General features: G+C 40.4%; 1 protein-coding gene across 20 annotated transcripts in view; it reads right to left on the minus strand.

Moving 5' to 3' along the window:
• ATXN2 (ataxin 2) overlaps positions 1-25,987 on the minus strand; it is a 136,998-nt gene that overhangs the window by 69,724 nt on the left and 41,287 nt on the right. The gene's annotated exons all lie outside the window — the stretch shown is intronic.

A 25,987-nucleotide genomic window follows, 5' to 3' on the forward strand; every position in this document is an offset into this window, starting at 1 on the left:
ATGGGCTACGTGAATACATACATGGATTTATCAACAGAGATGTATGCTAAAAAATAATTATGAAAAGTGAATTTCTGATACAGAAAGAATAGCATTCATTAACAGTATGCTTTCAGATGTGTAATGCTTCTAATACTATAGCCTTCAGAAAACTTAATTCAGTAAGTGGCATCATAGATGATTACTGGTGAAGGTGTGTTTTACCCATATAATTTTAAGCCACATGTTATAATGTAGTCACACAAGTCATAAATTGTATTAAAAATAATTGCTTTGTGTTTCAGAATTGATCCAGAAATTTTCTATCAATCCATCTAAAACAAGATCTCTTTTGTTTAACAGACCCAGTAATTATGCCCTCAGAGCTCCTTCAGCCAAACGTATGCTGATCTTTTAACTTTCCAAATCCACGTCTACATGCAGGGGTCAGTATCCTAACATACCGTTGCCATTAGTAACTAAAGCCATTCGAAGTGACCCACCCCCACACAGAACCCGTATTTCCCTAGAGCCACTCCAATACAAAGCTCAGGCCCCACAGTGTTACCTGTCCCCAGAAGGTTCAGGTGGCAGGCCTACCTGGACTTCCTGTCAATACTTTCTCACCTAATGTATCCTCCTCTCCTCCTCTGCTAACGTTACTGAAAAGCACTAGCTTGTGAGAGCAGAATGGCATTAGTATGCTCACATGACAGGAACTATATATATCATAGCTGCTGTCCAGAAAAGAAAATCTCTAGTTGGAAGTTAGGACCCAGCTAAATAAAGGTCTACTTGGGCAATGACAGTGTTAGGAAATGCTTTGGAGATACCGGCTTACATTTAGATGTCCGGACCTATAGGGTATCACCTAGCACAGGGCTGCGGAGTAATACTTCTGCTGATCTGGCTCTCCTAGAGAGTACTGGCTCCCAGTCACCACACCCTCACCCTTACTTCAAGCTGCCATCAAGGAGGAGGAGGAAGGGAAAAAATCAACACCTGTGTCTCCTTCAAAAGAGATAATTCCAGAGGGATTTCTGATTTGGTACTGTTTCTAAAACTGTCATTGGCTCCCCAGTGGGCAAGGTGATGGTGAAATAAGAAACTTGAGCCAGCAAATTTAGGCATGGCACTATAAGCCTAACTATCTCTTACCTCCTCTCATCTCAAACTACAGGTGGATAAGTGGATGTGGGTGTGTATTCATGCACACTAGGGAATGAAAGCATAACTGCACCTATGGGCTTAGCTGCCAGCTCTATCAGGCAGCATGGCTCCTGTTGCTAGCAATTATAAGAGCTAAGAGCGTACCAAGGGGGATCCCCAAAGCAGCAGGCCTCAGCTGCGAGTGGGATTAGCATTCACTGGAAGATGACTGCATTTTGGAAAAGCTAAGAGGTTCTAACCACTGATGTTATCTTCATAATGCCATCTTCAGCTGTAAGCCACTGATGGCCCTAAAAACTTGGCTTTATATGATACTTGCCTGAGTCAAGTTCTACTCTACATCATCTTAAAGTTACAGAAATTCTTGGTGAAACTGATTTTGCCATGTGTATTTTCAAGAATGTGAGATGCTCCAAGAAAAACATCAAATAATGACTTACATTAGGTGGCTGAAATTCCCTACTTTAATTCTCACAAAATTAGAACAAAAAACTAGACCACAGAAAAATTATAAACCAGTCATGTTATCTTCTACAACAGGGGTCCTCAACCCCCGGGCCACGGACTGGTACCGGAACCAGGCTGCAGAGCAGGAGGTGAGAGCAAGGCTAGCAACAGAAGCTTCATCTGCATTTACAGCCACTCCGCATCACTCCCACTACCGCCTGAGCTCCGACTCCTGTCAGATCAGCGGCAGCATTAGGTTCTCATAGGAGCACAAACCTGTGAACTGCGCATGCGAGGGATCTAGGTTTTGTGCTCCTTATGAGAATCTAATGCCTGATGATCTGAGGTGGAGCTGAGGCAGTGATGCTAGTGCTGGGGAGCAGCTGCAAATACAGATTATCATTAGCGGAGAGGTTTGACTGCACAGAGACCATAAGTGCTTGCAGACTCGTATCAATACCCTGCCAGTGAGTGGCAAGTGACAATTAAGCTGCATCCGGTGGCAGGCTTATAGGGGCAAGTGAGTTGTTGTACTTCAATTGTACAGCTGTATCTGGTGGCAGGCTTTAAGTCAGAATTCGACACTTATTTTAGTCCGTGCGTGGCCCGCCCATTATTTTAATTACCACTTCTGTCTGCGCCTCTTTCCCGCACTGTGCACTTGTCTCAGTCACAGTTTTGGTAAGCCCATAAGCTAACCCTAGCCAAAATGAGTAGAAAACAAACATCACTGGAGAGCTTCTTTGAAAAGGGGGAAAGACCCAATGATGAGACAGCAGAAGACTCTGAGACTGCCAACAAAAAGAAAGCTGCACTGAAAAGAAAATACCAAGAGTCCTACTTAAATTATGGGTTCATTGCAACAGGTGATTCACATTCTCCAAGCCCACTTGTATAACATGTGGTGACCAGCTATCCAACAAAGCCATGAAACCTTCAAAACTGCTTTGCCACATGGAGACCAAGCGCCCTGAATTAAAAGACAAGCCTTTGGAGTTTTTCAAAAGAAAAAAACGTGAACACAAAGAACAGAAGCAATTACTGAAGGCCACCACTTCATCAAATGTGTCTGCACTGAGAGCATCATTCTTAGCGGCTAACCGCATTGCTAAAGCTAAGAAGCCCTTTACTATTGGTGTCCTGCCTGCTGCTAAGGACATTTGTCGTGAACTTTTAGGAGAGGCTGCAGTTCAAAAGGTGGCACGTGTTCCTCTTTCGGCTAGCACTATAACTAGATGAATTGATGAAATAGCAGAGGATATTGAGGCACAATTGTTAGAGAGGATTAATGAGTCGCTGTGGTACACAATCCAGGTTGACGAGTCTACCGATGTTGACAAGGCAACAACGCTTGTTTTTGTGCGATATAATTTTCAGGAGGATGTGCGTGATGATATGTTATGTGCACTTTTGTTGCCAACCACCACCACAGCTGCAGAACTATTCAAGTCTTTGAATGATTACACATCAGGAAAATTCAACTGGTCATTTTGTGTCGGTATATGCACGGACGGAGTGGCTGCCATGACTGGACGGTTTTCTGGTTTCACTAGTCGGGTCAAAGAGGTTTCCTCTGAATGTCAGTCTATACACCGTGTGTCATCCATAAAGAAATGCTGGCTAGCCAAAAAATGTCACCTGAACTTAACAACGTCTTGCAGGATGTGATTAAAATTATCAACCACATTAAAGTACATGCCCTTAACTCACGTCTGCTCACGCAGCTCTGTGAGGAGATGGACGCAGAGCACACATGTCTTCTCTTACACACAGAAGTGAGATGGCTTTCCAAAGGTAGATCACTGGCCAGAGTTTCTGAGTTATGAGAGCCACTCTAGAGATTTCTTTTAGAAAAACAGTCACCACTGGCAGCACATTTCAGTGACACAGAATGGGTCGCAAAACTTGCTTACTTGTGTGGCATATTCAACCTGCTCAACAAACTCAATCTCACTTGGAGGGAGAATGATAACTGTGTTCAAGTGGGCAGATAAGGTGGCTGCATTCAAAGCTGAATTGGAATTATGGGGGCAACAAGTGAACACTGGGATTTTTGACATGTTTCAAACATTAGCAGAGATTTTGAAAGAAACTGAGCCAGGGCCTTCTTTCTCCTAGCTGATGCATTATCACCTATCTCAGCTTTCAAAAGAGTTTGAGCATTACTTCCCAAACACAAAAGGCCCCCGAACTGGGAAGGAATGGATCCGCGACCCATTTGTGAATAAACCAGGTGAATCAACTTTGTTCGTGCTAGAAGACGATCAACTGCTTGAGACTGCAAATGACAGTGGCCTTAAAAGTATGTTTGAGACAACTTCAAATCTCCATACATTCTGGATTATTAAAGTCAAGGTGGAATATCCTGAGATTGCCACAAAAGCAGTGAAAAGCCTGCTTCCATTTCCAACATCCTATCTTTGTGAAGCAGGGTTTTCTGCAGTGACAGCGACCAAAACGAGATCACAGAGTAGACTGGACATAAGCAACACACTTCAGGTGTCACTGTCTCCCATCACCCCCAGATGGGACCATCTAGTTGCAGGAAAACAAGCTCAGGGCTCCCACTGATTCTGCATTATAGTGAGTTGTATAATTATTTCATAATATATTACAATGTAATAATAATAGAAATAATGTGCACAATAAATGTAATGCGTTTGAATCATCCTAAAACCATCCCCTACCCACCTCCGGAAAAATCGTCTTCCACGAAACTGGTCCCTGGTGCCAAAAAGGTTGGGGACCACTGTTCTACAAGAAGTAGTGGGATTATTAATTCATATTTAAGATCCTGTTAATGTTTTAATCACACCAGTTTTTGAAAAGCATATATTTAAATGAGTTAAGCATTTACTTAGATGGAAACCCAGCATTAAATATGTTTTTTATTCAAGAAATTAAAACCCAGAATAGAAGATTTTTTTTAACAGATCCACATAAGTGGACTTTTATCATTGTAGGGTACATGTCCTATGTCAAAGTATTTAGGAAAGACTAGGGACTGAGCCAAGCTGTCCTCAAATTGAAAGACTGAAATAATACAATAAAAATAACTTAAATATATTTCTATCAGTATTATTTTAAACAAAATCAAAAAGAATCCCGAACAGGGAGCCAATGTGAAAAAGCAAGCATTTAAAACTTCACTGAACCAAGTTATACTCTGCTAATTACAATTTAGGTGGTATTAAGAGGCCATTATTAAACAACCTAATTTTTTTAATGCTACATTTTCATGTTAAATCTTCTGTTTACAATACCAACCTTATAAAGGAATTAACTGTTCACAGATTGTTACTTAGCATCACATTTTCCTTTGAGGGCAGAAAAGCAGGGGAGGGAAAACACAAAAGTATGTATCTATTAGTAAGGAATGATATTCCTTAATTTTAAAACTTCCCCCGAAGAAAGTCCCTTTTTAAAGATGAGCAAATGACTGCTGGTGGGAATGTAAACTGATATAGCCACTATGGAGAACAGTATGGAGGTTCCTTAAAAAACTAAAAATAGAACTACCATGTGACCCAGCAATCCCACTACTGGGCATATACCCTGAGAAAACCATAATTCAAAAAGAGTCATGTACCACAATGTTCACTGCAGCTCTATTTACCACAGCCAGGACATGGAAGCAACCTAAGTGTCCATCGACAGATGAATGGATAAAGAAGATGTGGCACATATATACAATGGAGTATTACTCAGCCATAAAAAGAAACAAAATTGAGTTATTTGTAGTGAGGTGGATGGACCTAGAGACTGTCATACAGAGTGAAGTAAGTCAGAAAGAGAAAAACAAATACCATATGGTAATACATATATATGGAATCTAAAAAAGAAAAAAAAAAGGTTCTAACGAACGTAGGGGCAGGACAGGAATAAAGACACAGACATAGAGAATGGACCTGAGGACACAGGGAGGGGGAAGGGTAAGCTGGGATGAAGTGCGAGAGTGGCATGGACATATATACACTACCAAATGTAAAACAGATAGTGGGAAGCAGCCACATAGCACAGGGAGATCAGCTTGGTGCTTTGTGTCCGCCTAGAGGGGTGGGATAGGGAGGGTGGGAGACACAAGAGGGAGGAGATATGGGGATATATGTATATGTATGGCTGATGTACTTTGTTATACAGCAGAAACTAACACATCATTGTAAAGCAATTATACTCCAATAAAGATGTTTAAGAAAAGAGCTTCAGAAGAATCTACCATCATTAGTAAATGTAGTGCTTTGATTCAAGTCTGCTCACAAGAATAAATCAAAGTTAACTGTGAAAAACATGAGGCAGGTTTGAAAGCGATGAAACAATAATGCACGTCATAAAAAATACGCAAAGTTGAAATAAAGTTGATATAAATCTCCCCCCAAAAATAAATAAAGATGAGCAAATGGTTTAGGGAAAGACGTGCATAAGATGTGCAGAAGTAGAGAATCAGCGAAATGAGGCTAAAGTGTCAAGATGGCGGGGAAAAGCCTGATCCTAAATACTGTATTTCAGGTCAACATAGTATCATTAGTTAGAAGGAAGCAAGACCAGGATATTCCATTCTACACTATTACCATTATCTAATACTGTAAATCCTGAATATGTTATTTTATTAACAGCCATGTTTGGATTTTTGAAAAATCACTGTTGGTATTAAATAGTAAAATGTTATTGCCAGGATTTCTGCAAAATTCAGAAAATCAACTGGCTATAATCTAATTGCAATTGTGCGAATTTGTGTGCAGATTTTCCAATGCCATAAAGTCAGAATATATTAATTTTCCATTATCCTCTACGATAAGAAGCAAAAGCATTATAAAAGCAAGAAGCAAGAATACAATGTGACTGGCAGAAAAACGTCACCTGTTTCTGAAGGAACTACAAGCACAGAAAGAAAAAAAGAAAACAATAAAATGATCAGATTATAAAATATAACGAAGATGTGCTTCATTCCCGGCCTTATGACATCCCATTTAGGGAAAGGGGGAGACAGAGGGAAAGGGCATAATGTTGTCCCCTGCCTCTAAACTTTCCCTTCCTTCTGATTCAGGGCAGAAACCCAGTCGTTCTGAGCCAGTGCTGCCACCTGGTGGTAATCAGAAAGAAATGTCTCAACCAATGCGCAGCCTCTCTGTTAGGCATTCTTCAGCCCCACACCCAGGAAATAAATGTTCTCTGCTCAACTTTTCCTCTTCTATCAATATATCCTCAGTCAATTAGGACTACGAAAAATCAAAGTTGTCTGAGATTTTTTTAAATGGCCAGAATAGTGGTGAAAAAACTAATGTGCTAGTGACAGGCTTTAAGTTAATAAAAATAAATTTAAAATTATAACTACAAAATGACATAAAAGTGAATGAAATTAAAAAATCATTATCAGACTTGACATCAGAAGCCCTCAAATGTACTTTCAGAAAAGTCTTCACCAAAATCCTCAGCTACCCATTTCATCTCTCAATTAAATCTACTTTTTCTCAAACACTGACATCCCAGATAACTAAAAAAACTTATTTCAATGATATTGTTCTGTTTTGATCAATTATTAATACTGTGACATTTTTCAACAATTAAAAAAAATATTTTCTCGGGCTTCCCTGGTGGTGCAGTGGTTGGGAATCTGCTTGCCAATGCAGGGGACACGGGTTCGAGCTCTGGTCTGGGAAGATCCCACATGCCGCGGAGCAACTAGGCCCGTGAGCCACAACTACTGAGCCTGCACGTCTGGAGCCCGTGCTCTGCAACAAGAGAGGCAGCGATAGTGAGAGGCCCGTGCACAGCAATGAAGAGTGGCCCCCACTTGCTGCAACTAGAGAAAGCCCTGGCACAGAAACGAAGACCCAACACAGCCAAAATTAAATAAATAAATAATTTAAAAAAAAATAAATATTTTCTCATCATGTACCATGAGTTTTATATGGACCAATCTATACACAACAGAGCATCAGTTACACGGGGTGCCAACATAGCAACTAAGAGGCCATTTTTAATTCAATTTTAGCATTGCTGAGTACCGATAATGTATGTGCTGGTCATTCAGTTTGGATGAGCTGGGGATTCATTTTTGACTAAGACACAATCCCCGTCTTTTCCTGAAGAAGCCCCTAGCTAAGGGAGAGCAATTACAGAGGTGGAGTAAATCTCTTAGAATCTAATGTGTAAAGCGCTAAAATATAATTTAGGGGGAAGTAAAAGGTGTTCTAATACAGGCTAGAGTTAAAAATAATATTTTTCTGAATTGCACACAAGTCCATAGGATTCCCCCAGGGAAATGGAATTTGAGGCCAGAGGAGCGATTACCCTTTTATTTTATATTCTTCAGTTCTATGTAAGTTTTTACACTATGAATATATACTAAACCATGTATTTTATTATACAGTTAATATTAAAGAACACAGTATTAAAGAATAGGATAAACAAATAAGATAGGAATAATGAACACAGTAAGGGCCCAGGGTGTGCAGAACGGAACAAAAGCAAAGGGACAAGTGGAGGTGCTGTCCTCAGGCAAGAGAGAGAAAACTGCAGGGAAACGGGGCACAGGGAGCCTATAGGTTAAGGATTCTTAAGCTTTTTCTTTGATCTATGGACCCCTTCAGCATTTGCAAAAAGCCTATGGATTTAAATGCAAAAAATACACAGAAAATTAAAGGAGGGCTTCCCTGGTGGTGCAGTGGTGAAGAATCTGCCTGCCAATGCAGGGGACATGGGTTTGAGCCCTGGTCCGGGAAGATCCCACATGCTGTGGAGCAACTAAGCCCGTACACCACAACTACTGAGCCTGCGCTTTAGAGCCCATGAGCCACAACTACTGAGCCCCACGCACTACAATTACTGAAGCCCACGCGCCCTAGAGCCCACATGCCGTAACCACTGAGCCCACGTGCTGCAACTACTGAAGCCCACACTCCTAGAGCCCACGCTCCACAATGAGAAGCCTGCACACTGCTACAAAGAGTAGTCGCCGCTCACTGCAACTAGAGAAAGCATGTGTGCAGCAATGAAGACTCAACGCAACCAAAAATAAATAATAGAAAAAAATTTTTTAATAAAAAAAACAAACCCAACCAAATCTAGGGACTTCCCTGGTGGCGCAGTGGTTAAGACTCTGCAATCCCAATGCAGGGGGCCCAGGTTCGATCCCTGGTCAGGGAACTAGATCCCACATGCATGCTGCAACTAAAAGTTTGCATGCCACAACTAAGGAGCCCACCTGCTGCAACTAAGATCCAGCGCAACCAAATTAATTAATTAATTTAAAAAATCCAAATCTATACAAGTGATATAAAATTAACTGAATTCTATAGGCGTGGAAGTCACAGATACTGCTAACACTAGTGGTTTGTTGTCTGCATTAATAACAGAAAGAAACACTCCGGGCTTCCCTGGTGGCACAGTGATTGAGAGTCTGCCTGCTAATGCTGGGGACACGGGTTCGTGCCCTGGTCTGGGAGGATCCCACATGCCGCGGAGCAACTAGGCCCGTGAGCCACAACTACTGAGCCTGCGCGTCTGGAGACTGTGCTGCGCAACAAGAGAGGCCGCGATAGTGAGAGGCCCGCACACCGCAATGAAGAGTGGCCTCCGCTTGCCACAACTCAAGAAAGCCCTCGCACAGAAACGAAGACCTAACACAGCAAAAATAAATTAATTAATTAATAAACTCCTACCCCCAACATCTTAAAAAAAAAAAAGAAAGGCTCCATTTCAATTAAAGATTAATGAAAATAAAGATGTGATATTTTTTTCCCACCCAAGTTCATCAATGCCCTGAATCTTCTCCATGAGCCATTTGGAAATCCATGGATCCAGGTTAAGAACACTGGCTATGTGTTCTAAAAAGAAGGAAGAAAGCTGGGCTTCCCTGGTGGTGCAGTGGTTGAGAGTCCACCTGCCGATGCAGGGGACACGGGTTCGTGTCCTGGTCCGGGAAGATCCCACATGCCGTGGAGTGGCTGGGCCCGTGAGCCATGGCCGCTGAACCTGCGCGTCTGGAGCCTGTGCTCCGCAACGAGAGAGGCTACAACGGTGAGAGGCCCGCATGCCGCAAAAAAAAAAAAAGGAAGAAAGAGCATTCTGCTGTGGATAAAGGAAATGAGGTAAACAGAGTAAGGAACTGGAGGTGGTACTCATTAATTAGGGTTGCAGAAACAGACTAGAAAACGGTCTGCTGAGCTGAAGCTCCAGCAGGAGCTAGAAACCCTACATTCCTAACTAACCAGCATCACAATGGTATTCTCCCCAGCCACACTCCTTTACTTAGCTGAAGGAGTAGACAGAGAGGAGTTTAAAAATGGAAGGCCAGGGAAGGGTCAGAGAGCCCTGTGAGAGGTAACAAGAAAAGGAGTAGAAGAGTAAAGGTCAAGGTGGCTATGGTCAGAGTAGATCTTGGAGGGCATTCTGGAAGAGAAGCAGTTAGAAGTGATGACAAAGTCATGAAAGCAGGCTGCTAAAATAAGATGGAAATGAATGATATTGAAGTAACAGAGCTAAATTTCTGCAGGAATAGTGTTCTGCTCCAAATGATCAACTTGAAAATAAAATTTTGCAAAATCTACCATTTGCAAACTAACATTTGAAGATATTAAGGGTCTTAGCCACAAAACTATGGGAAACTTAAATACATTCCAAATGTATATACCCCTCTGTTCTAAATACCAAGAAGTTATAATTACATTACAATATGAATCAGACAATAGCACTTGCCTATTAAAAAATGCAGAAGTGGATAATGTTCATTTTGAACAACCACAACTATTTTCTAATCATAATTCTGGGCCTATTAAGCAGAACTATTTAACATTTAAAATGCTGGAAGTGGTTTGTTTGATACACCATATGATGACAGTTATGTAACCACAAAATTCAAGTCTTTGAGGTTACATCCACAAAACTCAGTTTTTTCTTCAACTTTAAGCTTTAAAGGAGAAAATGAATCAGGAAGAACTAGTATAAAGTGTTGAAAAACAAAACACAGGTCATCCTGACTTCACACATGATAGGGTCAGGACAGAAAATCAGGATCCATCTCTACAGCACATGTCCCCTACAAACAGGCAACAAAGACTTCCCTGCTCATAAAATCTTCTTGTCCCAGCAGCTAGAATTCTTGACCAAACACCTGTCTTTAAAAGTCTCTTGGGGGAATCCCCTGGCAGTCCAGTGGTTAGGATGCCCCACTTCTACTGCCAAGGGCATTGGTTCAATCCCTGGTTGGGGAACTAAGATCCTGCAAGCCACAGGGCACAACCAAAAAAATTAAATTAAATTAAAAAAAAAAGTCTTTTGTGCAAATAAAATAAAAGCAAATAATGGCAAAACCATGACTTTCTAGTAGATGGAGATGTTACAATAAAGAAGAACGCACTGGTGAGCAAATCCATGCAACACCTAACAACATTGCACAGGACAGACCAACATGACAAAATTAAGAACAATAGGCCAACCACCTGCACCCTGCATTTTACTCAAAATTTTGAAAATTTAAAAAATAATTTCTTATCTTACTAGAAAAGAATGTCATTTTTCCAAACAGAGAACTACCTAATCATATATTTGCCTCTAGGGTACTTGAACAAGGAAAATGAGTTTTGTGACCCATAAGTAGAAAGGGGTTTATTTCTACCCTGGTTAGCACAAAAATAAAATAAGCTAATCTCTAAGGTGTGGGATCTTTTACTCGTATGATTTCAAACTGAACCGAAGTAAAGCTGATTTCATACTGTTCTTCACAAATGAATACATTGTGTCCTTTGACATAAATTCAAGTATGTATGCATTTCTAACATACACAGCAACTAAGGCAAATTAATTACTTTAAAAGACCTTCAAGGGCTTCCCTGGTGGCGCAGTGGTTGAGAGTCCACCTGCTGATGCAGGGGACACGGGTTCGTGCCCCGGTCCGGGAGAATACCACATGCTGCGGAGCGGCTGGGCCCGTGAACCACGGCCGCTGAGCCTGTGCGTCCAAAGCCCGTGCTCCACAACGGGAGAGACCACAATGGTGAGAGGCCCGCGTAACGCAAAAAAAAAAAAAAAAAAAAAAAAAAAGACCTTCAAAATAGCCCGCATGCATGTTCTAACACTTCACACTCCCTTACCTGTGCTTCTGACTTTTCTCACTTGTACCAGAATCATTTGGGTCTTGTTTTCAAAGTTAGCACCTGGGATTTTGTTTTCTGTATTTCAAAAGGGTATTAAAATGCCTAGTAGAAGCAACCTTTTGTCAGAAAAATATACTCTGGATATGTCATGTTGTAGGAAAGCTGCTTTTAGTCTGGCTAGGAATAATTGCTTTCTTGAGTTTCCTGGAAATGAGTGGTAATTACCAGTTGTCTATGGCAATGTCTACGTAAGGAAGAAAAAAAAAGAAACACCAAAAACTACTAGTTTTTCCCTGGCTTGGGTGCAGTGTGTGTAAAGACCTATAAAACTTTAAAAATATCAATTGAAAGAATCAGTATACATTGAGTACCTACTACATATCTGTAAGGCATTATGCTAGATACCACAGGGTGTACACATCCCTAGGTTCTATAAACATGATGTCTGAACTCCAGAAAATTATAATGCATTGGGAGAGACAAAATACACTCACAAAAAGATATACACTGCTTTGTAAAGCTGAGTGTTCAGTACATGAGGTAAGACAACTGATTTTTCAACTGTGTGCCATGAAATCTGATTTCTTAAGGGTACCTGAGCAGACAGAGCAAAAGCTGAATAAGTAAGGTTCTAGGATAATTCCCAATCCCCTCCCCCAGCACTGCCTTATAAGTGGGATTCAGCATGAGATTTCCTTGGGGGTAGGGGGGAACAAACTATTCTGTGCTGAAAATAAAATGTAGTAAAGCTCAGAATACATTGTTATAGGCAATCACAACGGACCACAGTGAGCTGGGAAGGTCAGGGAAGACTCTAAAGAGGAAAGGAGATTTGAGCTTGGTCTTGAAAAAGTATCTAAAATTCTAGTTAGGAAGGAAGATATTCAGACTGGAGAATAAATCCAGCAGTAAGATAACCAAGCTCAAAAATGGAGAGAAGAATATCTAGCATGCAGAAAACACCACCTTAGGTCAAGAAGCGGATTAATACTGGGGAATAATGAGAGATGAGGTTGAAAAAGAGAAGTTCCACTGGGGAGGGCCCTGAATGCCAAGGTATGGCATCCCAACTTTATTCTGTAAGCAACAGTGGCCACTGTAGATTTTTTAACAAGGGATGAGATGTCTGACAACAAAATAATATAGCCTAGAGCAATAGTTATTTTGACTGTGATCATTACAGAAAGTTTCTGAGTCCTGTAACTCAAAGTAAATTTACCATTCAAGGAAGAAATGACAGAGCCTTAGCAAGAGAACTGAGATGGAGACTACTGGAACAGCTGAAGTAGGCAAGAGAGCTCAAGGATGTCAGCTTCAAAAGTGCAAATACAGGAGAGGAAAAGCAGCAATAATGAGCTCTAAGAAACACAGTATGCCACATGAAGAAGTTCTTTCCTGAGCAACAAGCAGCTTCAAGGAAAAGTACAGTGTATCATGTTAAGAGTCTCTTATTTTCAGTCCAAACATCACTCCTTGTGTTAAAAATAAATTAATTAAAAATTTAAAGAGAGACTCTATGGTTTTCTAGTTAGAATCAAACCAAACCACCCAAATCATTTTCTTTTGTTCTTTTCTGAGATCTGACCTAAGTACCCCTTTGACCAAAGTTTGGAAAGAATTAACTGATGTGGAAAAGCAAATACCTAAGTTCTGTTCTTGTTAAAAATACAATTTACAAATTAATTTGTGTTTCTGTTCCTCTGATGGAAACCAACGGAAAAGCCTAGAATATGACTAAAGAACAGGACAGACATCTCGATCGGTGCACCATTCAGAAAGTGCAAAGGATACAGGGCTTCCACAATAAACAACCATACAAATGCTTTTGATGTTACAATATACTTTATCACAAGTTTGAATAAAGTAATTGGACCCAGAAGCTCTATTTAGGCAGCACCAATCTGCACCAGCATGCATCAATAATGAAGAAACCCGATATTCTTCCTATACAAAACGAATTACAAAATTTTATAGTACTATGATAAAATGAGATAAAAAAATATTCCTGAGAGAAAAACATATCCTACTTAAATATTAAAAAGCAGTAGTTCTGGGGACTTCCCTGGCGGTCCAGTGGTTAAGACTCTGCACTTCCACTGTAGGGGGCAAGGGTTCGATCCCTGGTCCGGGAACTAAGATTCCGCATGCATGCATGTGGCGCAGCATGGCCAAAAGTAAATAAACAAATAAATAAATATGCAATAGTTATTTCCCCTACTAATAAACTCTGTTTGTGAGATGTACAAATTGGATTCCCTAGTTAAAACTTTAGGCAAAACATTTTTAAGATAAAATATTTCACCTTAGTTTTACTGGGCCCTTTATGTAACATAAAGGCACTATAATTAGTAATTTAACATCCGAAAAGCAATTTTCTTAAAACCTTAAATTAGCTAAATTAAAAGTTGAGCTGAAATTGTTCAGAAATTTTATCACTTAAAATGCTGCTGGGGGGAGGAGTCAAGATGGTGGTGTGGGAAGACACAGACTTAGCATCTCCCTACAACTAGGGCGCCTGCCAGCTGCTGGTGGGGAACTCTGACCCCCAAGAAGACAGGAGGAACCCCAGAGGGAACCAGTGGGATGTAGGGGGACCAAGGGGAGAGAAGTGGAGGCCAAACAAGATTGGTGCCCCTGAGGCCAGGGAGATCAGGAGAGGCAGGTGGGAGGGGCTCTCCAGGAAGAGCAGGAAAGGAGCAGAGGGCAATTACCTGGCCCACTCGGGCAGTGGAGCCTGCTGAGCTTTCAAGCCAGTCCCCCCCGCCCCCCGCACAAAGCCCCATCCAGGCCACATGGGTCCTGGGGGCACAGGAGGGAGGCTGGGGAGATCAGGAGTGGCAGGTGGGAGGGGCCGTCCAGGGGGAGCAGGAGAAGGGCAGAGGGCAACTGCCCCGCCCACTGGGGGCAGGGGAACCTGCTGAGCTCCCAGGCCAGTCCCCTGCCCTCCAAGGCCCCCCCTCCCACCCCCAGCCAGCCACACTGGTCCTGGGGGCATAGGAGGGAGGCCCAAGAGATCAGGAGAGGCAGGCGGGAGGGGCCCTCCCAGAACTCAGACCGGAGGAGCAGGTGAGAGGAGAGGAGGGCCTTTGTCGTGCCCACTCGAGCCCAGGAAGGCTGCTGGGCTCCCAGGTGAGGTCCCCTGCCCTGACACCAGGGGTGGGGGGCACACCTGGGCCCCTTCTGTTCCTTCCAGCCCTGTGGGTCCTGAGCATTGGCTCTGCCCACCACCCAAACCTCACCCTTGTTTAGGCCCTGCTCTCCAGGGCCAAGGCCTCCCCCCCCACCCCCCCTTTTTTTTTCCTTTTCCCTTTCTCTTTTTTACTACTGCGGTACTGATGTACCTTCCGGTTGCTGATTCATCTGTATTATTATTTTTACATTCTTTCTAACATCTGTTAGTTTCCTAGTCTAATTTTATTTTTTACTTTGTTATTGTTCTCTTTTTAATTCTTTTTTTTTTTGCTGCCCCACACGACTTGCGGGATCTTGATTCACGAGCCTGGGTTCAGGCAGAAGCTCCTGCGGTGGAAGCTCCAAGTCCGAACCACTGGACTAACAGAGAACCTCAGACCCCAGGGAATATTCATCAGAGTGAGGTCTCACAGAGTTCCTCATCTCAGCACCAAGACCCACCTCTACCCAATAACCTACCCAGCTCTACCCAATAGTGGTGGAAGCTTCAGGCCAAACAACCAGTAAAACAGAAACACAATCCCACTCATTAAAAAAAAAAAAAAAAAAGAGAGATGGCAAAAAAACATGTCATAGATGAAGAAGCAAGGTAAAAAACCTACAAGACCAAATAAATAAAGACGAAATAGGCAATCTACCTGAAAAAGAATTCAGAGTAATGATAGTAAAGATGATCCAGAATCTCGAAAATACAACGGAAGCACAGATTGAAAAAATACAAGAAATGTTTAACAAAGATATAGAAGAACTAAGGAACAAACAGAGGTGAACAATACAATAAGTGAAATGAAAAATACACTAGAAGGAATAACAGAGGCAGAAGAATGAATAAGTGAGCTGGAAGACAAAATGACAGAAATAGCTGCCAAGGAGTGGAATAAGGAAAAAAGAATAAAAAGAATTGAAGACCATCTCTGAGACTTCTGGGACAACACTAAACAGACCAACATTCGAATTACAGGCGTCCCAGAAGAAGAAGAGAACAATAAAGGGTCTGAGAAAATATTTCAAGAGATTATAGTGGAAAACTTCCCTAACATGGGAAAGGAAATAGTCACCCGAAGTCCAGGAAGCACAGAGAGTCCCATACAGGATAAACCCTAGGAAAAACACACCAGGACACATATTAATCAAGCAAAAATTAAATTCAAAGAAAAAACATTAAAAGCAGTAAGGGAAAAACAAAAAACAACATACAAAGGAATCCCCATTAGGTTATCAGCTGATCTTTCAGTGGATACTCTGCAGGCCAGAAGGGAGTGGCAAGATATACTTAAAGTGATGAAAGAAAAAAACCTACAACCAAGATTACTCTACCCAGCAAGGATCTCATTCAGATTCGACAGAGAAGTCAAAAGCTTTTCAGACAAACAAAAGCTAAGAGAATTCAGCACCACCAAACCAGCTTTACAACAAATGCTAAAGAAACTTCTCTAAGCAGGAAACGCCAAGAGAAGGAAAACACCCATAAAAAACAAACCCAAAACAATTGAGAAAATGGTAATAGGAACATACATATTGGTAACACTGAATGTAAACGGATTAAATGGCCCAACCAAAAGACACAGACTGGCTGAATGGATACAAAAACAAGACCCATATATATGCTGTCTACAAGAGACCCACTTCAGACCTAGGGACACATACAGACTGAAAGTGAAGGGATGGAAAAGGATATTCCATGCAGATGGAAATCAAAAGAAAGCTGGAGTAGCAATACTCCTATCAGATAAAATAGACTTTAAAATAAAGACTATTACAAGAGATAAGGAGGGACAGTACATAATGATCAAGGGATCAATCCAAGAAGAAGATGTAACAATTACAAATGTTTATGCACCCAACACAGGAACACCTCAATACATAAGGCAAATGCTAACAGCCATGAAAGAAAAAATCGACAGTAACACAATAATAGTAGGGGACTTTAACACCCCGCTTACACCAGTGGACAGATCATCCAAACAAAATAAATAAGGAAACACAAGCTTTAAATGACACAACAGATCAGATAGATCTAACTGATATTTATAGAACATTCCGCCCAAAAGTGGCAGAATACACTTTCTTCTCAAGTGCACACAGAACGTTCTCTAGGATAGATCACATCTTGGGTCACAAAGCAAACCTCGGAAAATTTAAGAAAACTGAAATCATATCGAGCTTCTTTTCTGACCACAACGCTATAGGACTGTAAATCAATTACAGGAAAAAAACTGTAAAAATACACACAAATACACAGAGGCCAAACAGTGCGCTACTAAATAACCAAGAGATCACTGAAGAAATCAAAGAAGAAATTTTAAAAATACATTGAAACAAATGACAATGAAAACACGACCACCCAAAACCTATGGGACGCAGCAAAAGCAGCTCTAAGAGGGAAGTTTACAGCAATTCAATCTCACCTCAAGAAACAAGAAAAATCTCAAACAATCTATCCCTACACTTAAAAGAACTAGAGAAAGAAGAACAAAGAAAACCCGAAGTCAGTAGAAGGGAAGAAATCATAAAGATCAGAGCAGAAATAAATGAAACAGAAAACAACAGCAAAGATCAATAAAACTAAGAGCTGGTTCTTTGATAAACAAAATTGATAAACCCTTAGCCAGACTCATCAAGAAAAAAAGGGAAAGGACACAAATAAATAAAATTAGAAATGAAAAAGGAGAAATCACAACTGACACTGAAGAAATACAAAGGACTATTAGAAACAACTACATGCCAATAAAATGGACAACCACAAAGAAATGGACAAATTCTTGGAAAGGTACAATTTTCCAAGACTGAACCAGGAAGAATTAGAAAATATAAACAGACCTATCACAAGTAATGAAATTGAAACTGTAATTAAAAATCTTCCAACAAACCAAAGTCCAGGATCAGATGGCTTCACAGGTGAATTCAATCAAACATTTAGAGAAGAGCTAACACAGATCCTTCTCAAACCCTTCCAAAAAACTGCAGAGGGAGAAACACTCCCAAATTCATTCTACAAAGCCACCATCACCCTGATACCAAAACCAGAAAAAAAAATCACAAAAAAAGAAAATTACAGACCAGTATCACTGATGAACATAGATGCAAAACTCCTGAACAAAATATTAGCAAACCGAATCCAACAGCACTTTAAAAGGATCATACACCATGATCAAGTGGGATTTATCCCAGGGATGCAAGGATTCTTCATATATGCAAATCAATCAATGTGATACACCACATTAATAAATTAAGGAATAAAACCCATATGGATCATGTTAATAGATGCAGAAAAAGCTTTTGAACAAAATTCAACACCCATTTATGATAAAGACTCTCCAGAAAATGGGCATAGAGGGAACCTACCTCAACATAATAAAGACCATATATGACAAACCCACAGCAAGCATCATACTCAATGGTGAAAAACTGAAAGCATTTCCACTAGGATCAGGAACAAGACAAGGATGTCCACTCTCGCCACTCTTTTCTTTTTCTTTTTTAATTAATTAATTAATTAATTTTTGGCTGCATTGGGTCTTCATTGCTGCGCGCAGGCTTTCTCTAGTTGCAGCGAGTGAGGGCTACTCTTCATTGCAGTGCGCAGGCTTCTCTTGCTGTGGAGCACGGGCTCTAGGCACAAGGGCTTCAGCAGTTGCGGCATGTGGGCTCAGTTGCTCCGCGGCATGTGGGATCCTCCTGGACCAGGGCTCGAACCTGTGTCCCCTGCACTGGCAGGCGGATTCCCATCCACTGCGCCATCAGGGAAGTCCCTCGCCACTCTTATTCAACATAGTTTTGGAAGTCCTAGCCATGGCAATCAAGAGAAAAATAAATAGAAGGAATACAAATTGGAAAAGAAGAAGTAAAACTGTCACTATTTGCTGATGACATGATACAATACATAGAAAATCCTAAGGATGCCACCAGAAAACTATTAGATTTGATCACTGAATTTGGTAAGGTTGCAGGATACAAAATTAATGCACAGAAATCTCTGGCATTCCTATACACCAACAATGAAAAATCAGCAAGAGAAATTAAGGAAACACTCCCATTTACCACTGCAACAAAAAGAATAAAATACCTAGGAATAAACCTGCCTAAGGAGGCAAAAGACTTGTACTCAGAAAACTATAAAACACTGATGAAAGAAGTCAAAGATGACATAAACAGATGGAGAAATATACCATGCTCTTGGATTGGAAGAAATCAATATTGCGAAAATGACTATACTGCCCAAAGCAATCTACAGATTCACTGCAATCCCTATCACACTACCAACGGCATTCTTCACAGAATTAGAACAAAAAAATCTTACAATTCGTATGAAAACACAAAAGACCCCAAATAGCCAAAGCAATCTTAAGGGAAAAAAAAAAAAAACGGAGGTATCAGGCTCCCCGACTGTAAACTATACCACAAAGCTACAGTAATCAAGACAGTATGGTACTAGCACAAAAAGAGAAATATAGATCAATGGTATGGGGTAGAATGCCCAGAGATAAAACCCATGCACATATGGGCACCTAATTTATGACAAAGGAGGCAAGAACATACAATGGAGAAAAGACAGCCTCTTCAATAAGTGGTGCTGGGAAAACTGGACGGCTACATGTAAAAGAATGATATTAGAACACTCCTTAACACCATACACAAAAATAAACTCCAAATGGATTAAAGACTTAAATGTAAGACCAGACACTCTTTGACATAAAAAAGTTTCCTATAAAACTTTTAGAGGAAAACATAGGAAAGACACTCTTTGACATAAACCACAGCAAGATCTTTTCTGACCCACCTCTTAGAATAACAGAAATAAAAACAAAAATAAACAAACGGGACTTAATTAAACTTAAAAGCTTTTGCACAGCAAAGGAAACCACAAACAAGACCAAAAGACAACCCTCAGAATGGGAGAAAATATTTGCAAATGAAACAACAGACAAAGGATCAAATCTCCAAAATATACAAACAGCTCATGGAGTTCAATATCAAAAAAACAAACAATCCAGTTAAAACAATGGGCAGAAGACCTAAATAGACTTTTCACTAAGGAAGACATACAGATGGCCAAGAGGTACATGAAGAGATGCTCAACATCACTAATTATTAGAAAAATGCAAATCAAAACTACAATGAGGTATCACCTCACGCTGGTCAGAATGGCCATTATCAAAAAAGATAGAATCAATAAATGCTGGAAAGGATGTGGTGAAAAGGGAACCCTCCTACACTGTTGGTGGGAACGTAAATTGATACAACCACTATGGAAAACAGTATGGAGGTTCCTTAAAAAACTTAAAATAGAACTACCATATGACTCAGCAATCCCACTACTGGACAATACCCTGAGAAAACCATAATTCAAAAAGAGAAAAAGCCACGGTGGGGTGGGGATGGTGGTGTGCTGAACTGGGTGATTGGGATTGACATGTATACACTGATGTGTATAAAATTGATGACTAATAAGAACCTGCAGTATAAAAAAACAAACAAACCAAAAAACAACTAATACTAAACTTTCTTTGGTTTATTTGTATGGAAATATGTTAATATAAATGTCTCAGACATTACATGAAATTCCTAAAAATCTTTTATGTTCTGGTATAATGTTATAAGTCATAATTCTAGTTATTACTTTAAAATGTATATCTCAGATATAACTAAATTTCCTTGTCAATTGCATTATTATGAACTTTCATCAAATCTTTAACCGTGGTCATTTTTAAGTCTTTTGTCATTTACAGACAGTTCTGGGGGTACTCTGATGCTTTTGCAAAAATGTTCCTATAAAAGGGTTTCATCTTCAAGGAATTCATGGAAAACACTCTGACAAGTACAGGTTTCTGGTAACTGACTATACTGCTGAACTGAATGAATAAGCATTTTCAGAACTCTAATGGAAAACTGATGAATTCATAAAAGTGCTAACAAAAGATCAAGAAGAAAAAAAAATTAATTACATGGGACTGAGTGAACTGATGAGGATGATTATAGTTTTTGTGACTTTGTTTGAATAATAATAATAAAAAAAAAATCCCACAAGGACTCAGAGGCAAAATATATACAAATCAATTTTCACTGCAAAGTAAAGGAGCTGTTACAGTGGAGGATTACTGGACTGAATATCAATATTATGACATAGTACGAGTGTGTTTCATGTTTGGTAATTGCAATCATTGTTGCTTTTGTTGTGGTCATCCATTTAAAATGCTTGGTGTCAGTTTATCTCTTGTAAAAATAAGATACAGTGTGTGTGTGTGTGTGTGTGTGTGTGTGTGTGTGAAAAAAACAAAAAACAAAAAGAGACATGCACCACAATGTTCACTGCAGCACTATTTACAATAGCCAGGACATGGAACCAACCTAATTATCCATCGACAGATGAATGAATAAAGAAGATGTGGCACATATATACAATGGAATATTACTCAGCCATAAAAAGGAACAAAACTGAGTTATCTGTAGTGAGGTGAATGGACCTAGAGTCTGTCATACAGAATGAAGTAAGTCAGAAAGAGAAAAACAAATACCGTATGCTAACGCATATATATGGAATCTAAAAAAAAAGGGTACTAATGAACCTAGTTGCAGGGCAGGAATAAAGAGGTAGACATAGAGAATGGACTTGAGGACATGGGGTGGGAGGGTGAAGCCAGAGTAGCACAGACGTATATACACTACTGAATGTAAAATAGCTGGCTGGTGGGAAGCAGCAGCATAGCACAGGGAGATCGGCTCGGTGCTTTGCAATGATTTAAGGGGTGGGTAGGGGGATGGGAGGAAAGCTCAAGAGGGAGGGGATATGGGGACATGTGTATGCATATGGCTGATTTGCTTTGTTGTGCAACAGAAACTAACACAGTATTGTGAAGCAATTATACTCCAATATAGATGTATTAATAAATAAATAAATAAAATAAAATAATTGAAAATACCTTAAAAAATGCTGCTATATTTGACTTAAAAAATCAACCAAGTACCAGGGAAAAAAATTTAAACCCACAAACCAGATTCCTTTGAAAAATGTGAATGAAGATGAGTAGTCAAGACTCCACAGGATCAAATGCACAACCAATTCTACAGCAAAGCCAGATTAATGTAACACGGAAGAACAAGAGAAAAATCGAAGTCCACTTCGCGAGGCCTGCTGTATTTAAAAAACAAGGTGATAGATGCCACAGAACATTAGATTTCTAATTCCTACATTATCTCCAAAATAGGTCAGGCAAAATTCTAACAAAGATCTCAATAGAAAGATACACTTTGTAGAGTGGTATCCGGAGGTGAACATTCTGTTTTCAGCTTCTCCATTAGGCTCCTGGTTCAGAGCCCCATTTTGAGGGGGGAGGAGGAGCCTTTAGCCTATGCCATCCGAAAGAATGAAATGGTCTAATTTTGTTTGAGGGTTTTTTTTAATAAAAGGTACTGTTTTCAAGTCAAAAGTTAAGGGAAGACACAGAAAGGAAAGGGGAAAGAAAGTGATTTTATAGAAGATTTAGGGCAAAAAAATCCAAGGTAAATTCAGAAATATTCAGGAATCAGAAAACAGAATGTGGGAAGTGTCTTCCAATACTATTAGCCAATAGAGTAGTCTTTTTACAACAACTAACTCTTAAACTTATAGCAAAAGTGTTTGGCAATAGGTTAAGAAAAAGTTAGTAGACAAAATTAATTCCAATTCTTAAACAGCTATACAAACACCATTCTGTTTCCTCTGCAGATATATAAAACATTTTACAGATTCAGACTGTTGTTCTGTAGTATAAATTAGAAGACCAACTGTTCAAGTGCACATTCTCACTTAAAACTATTTGCCAGGTCTGATCAGAAATTAAGGTGGAGACAATTTATCCACACTCCTTTATTGCCCTGCTGTATTACTAGTTTTTTAATATATTTGGCGTTCATAAGACTCTATTGAGACTCTGCAGAGCAAGAGAAAAAATAAAACTAAAACCAGACAGTAACTGGGTGTACTTGCATTAGACAATACTACCAAGGAAACTGTCTTCCTGAAAATGTCCTGGACTTGTCTGAATTACCTACTAGGGAGTTCAGGAATGCTACCTTTTTTATTGGCACAGACATATAGATCAATGGGACAGTATAGAGAGCCCAGAAATAAACCCACACATCTACTGTCAATTAATCTTCAACAAAGGAGGCAAGAATATACAATCGAGAAAAGACAGTCTCCTCAGCAAGTGGTACTGGGAAAGCTGGACAGCTGCATGTAAATCAGTGAAGTTAGAACACTCCCTCACACCATACACAAAAATAAACTCAAAATGGCTCATAGACTTAAATACAAGACATGACACCATAAAACTCCTAGAAGAGAACACAGGCAAAACATTCTCTGACATAAATTGTAGCAATGTTTTCTTAGGTCAGTCTCCCAAGGCAATAAATAAAAGCAAAAATAAACAAACGGAACCTCATCAAACCTATAAGCTTTTGCACAGCAAAGGAAACCATAAACAAAACGAAAAGACAACCCACAGAATTGGAGAAAATATTTGCAAATGATGAGACCGACAAAGGCTTAATTTCCAAAATATACAAACAGCTCATACAGCTCAGTATCAAAAAAACAAACAACCCAATCAAAAAATGGGCAGAAGACCTAAACAGACATTTCCCCAAAGAAGACATACAGATGGCCAACAGCATATGAAAATATGCTGAACATCACTAATTATTAGAGAAATGCAAATCAAAACTACCACTTCACACTGGTCAGAATGGCCATCATCAAAAAGTCTGCAAATAATAAATGCTGGAGAGGGTATGGAGAAAAGGGAACCCTCCTATACTGTTGATGGGAATGTAAGCTGGTGCAGCCAGTATGGAGAACAGTATGGAGGTTCCTTGAAAAACTAAAAATAGAAGAGTTATAGACATGAAGAATATAGCAGATAATTTCTGTATGCTCTAAAAACATATAGAGATAAAATTTTAATAAATGAAACCATATATTTTAATAAACATGCAATACTTCCCGATTATGTACCTCAAACTACTCTGCTTAGGTTTCCATCACCCGTTCCACCATACCTGTTTAATTTTTTTAATCTCAATAAACTCTGTGCCACCTCCATACTGGCCTCAGTAAATGCTGATGGATCTCCATTTACTATTTGGCCCTGGCATGGACATACATCCTTCTCTAACTAGCCCACAGCAAGGCTGAGGTAGTAAACTTTCTAACAGTACAGTTTTAACAGAAGACTATGAGAACATGGACTTACTTAGAAAAGCTACTCCCAAAGCCCACAGGCCCAAGACAACCCCCTGACAGGGCTTTCCTGCTCAGCTTCCTGGACAGACGCCAGCCACAAGATCACCTGCCTATCTATCACCCCACCTGCCTACCTACCACAGGGCCTATCCTACCTCCTGCCCAAAGGGCAGGCTGTCGATCCCAATCACTTCTCCAGCTTTAGAGCTGCCTGCCTGTCCAATGTTAGCACCTCCTGCCCATCTATAGAACCTACTGCACTCCTTGCTCCAAGAATGTGCCTACTCAGCTGCAAGGCTGTGGCCAGCCCCACCATACTAGAGCACCACCCATGAATGAATCTGGAACACAGAATTTAAGGATTCTCAGGCCATATCCTGCTCTGGGATCTGCCTCTTCCTTAGCGACTGACATGGCACTCCTAATGTCATGCCCTTCAGAAAAGATCCTCTTTGTTACTCATAGGACCCCACCCTATCAGACATACAGGATGACCACATGAAAACAAAACAGTGTAACGCCAGAATAAAATAATCTGTACAGTTTTATTTCTCACTGCTCTCTAATCACACATTCACAACCCGACTTCCTCCAACTACTACAACATACACAATTTTTCATGTCTCTGAACTCCATATGGGATTCAATGCCACCAATTTCAACTTTCCATTTTCCTGAATTCTTTCACATGCTTTGGTATCTCCAACTCTGAAAATGCCCAGAGCAGAGCTTCTTAACATGGAGTACATGAACTCCCTAGGAAACAGTGAACACCACGGAATTAAATTAGAAGTCTCTGCGTATGTGTTTTGTGTAGGGTGAGGGCATACAGCATCCCTAAGTTCTCAAAAGGGATCCAAAATATATTAGGTCTTGAATTTCTCTGTACTGTCTACAGCAATTAGCATAGCAATGAATACATTACAGAGCTCAGTAAGTATTTGCTGCCTGGCTGTAGACATAAGACCACTTATGGCTTTCTTGTTCTTTGCATGAAACTGCTTCTTTAAAAGTATATGGGGTTTCCCTGGTGGCGCAGTGGTTAAGAATCTGCCTGCCAATGCAGGGGACACGGGTTCAAGCCCTGCTCTGGGAAGATCCCACATGCCGCGGAGCAACTAAGCCCGTGTGCCACAACTACTGAGCCTGCGCGTCTAGAGCCCGTGCTCCACAACAAGAGAAGCCACGACAATGAGAAGCCCGCGCACCGCGATGAAGAGTAGCCCCTGCTCGCCGCAACTAGAGAAAGCCTGCGCACAGAAACGAAGACCCAACACAGCCATAAATAAATAAATAAATAAATAAATTTATTTAAAAAAAAAAAGTATATGAAGGCCCTAATTTCACACATTCAAAAGACATTTATTGAGACTTCCCTGGTGGCGCAGTGGATAAAAATCCGCCTGCCAATGCAGGGGACACGCGTTCAATCCCTGGTCCAGGAAGATCCCACATGCTGCGGAGCAACTAAGCCCGTGCACCATTAACTATAGAAGCCCATGTGCCATGACTACTGAAGCCTGCGCACCTAGAGCCCGTGCTCCACAACAAGAGAAGCCACCGCAATGAGAAGCCCGTACAGAGCAACAAAGAGTAGCTCCCTCTCGCCACAACCAGAGAAAGCCTGCACGCAGCAACAAAGACCCAACTCAGCCCCCCCCCAAAAAAATACATTTATATTGAGAGCATATTGTGTGACAAAACACCATACTAGGCTCCAAGGATGAAAAAAATACAGTATCCATACACACAGAACTCATAATGGGGGAGACAGAAACATCTAATTATAATACGACATGGTATAAGGGCAATGATGGAGAGATGCTGGAGAGGAGGCTTCTATGTGATAGCCGATATTATGAGAGTATATAAGCGACTG

The sequence above is a fragment of the Delphinapterus leucas genome, chromosome 14 (assembly GCF_059928025.1).
Source record: "Delphinapterus leucas isolate spDelLeu-1000000601 "Yukka" chromosome 14, BTC_Dleu_Yukka2, whole genome shotgun sequence".
In the NCBI taxonomy this organism is placed as follows: Eukaryota; Metazoa; Chordata; class Mammalia; order Artiodactyla; family Monodontidae; genus Delphinapterus; species Delphinapterus leucas.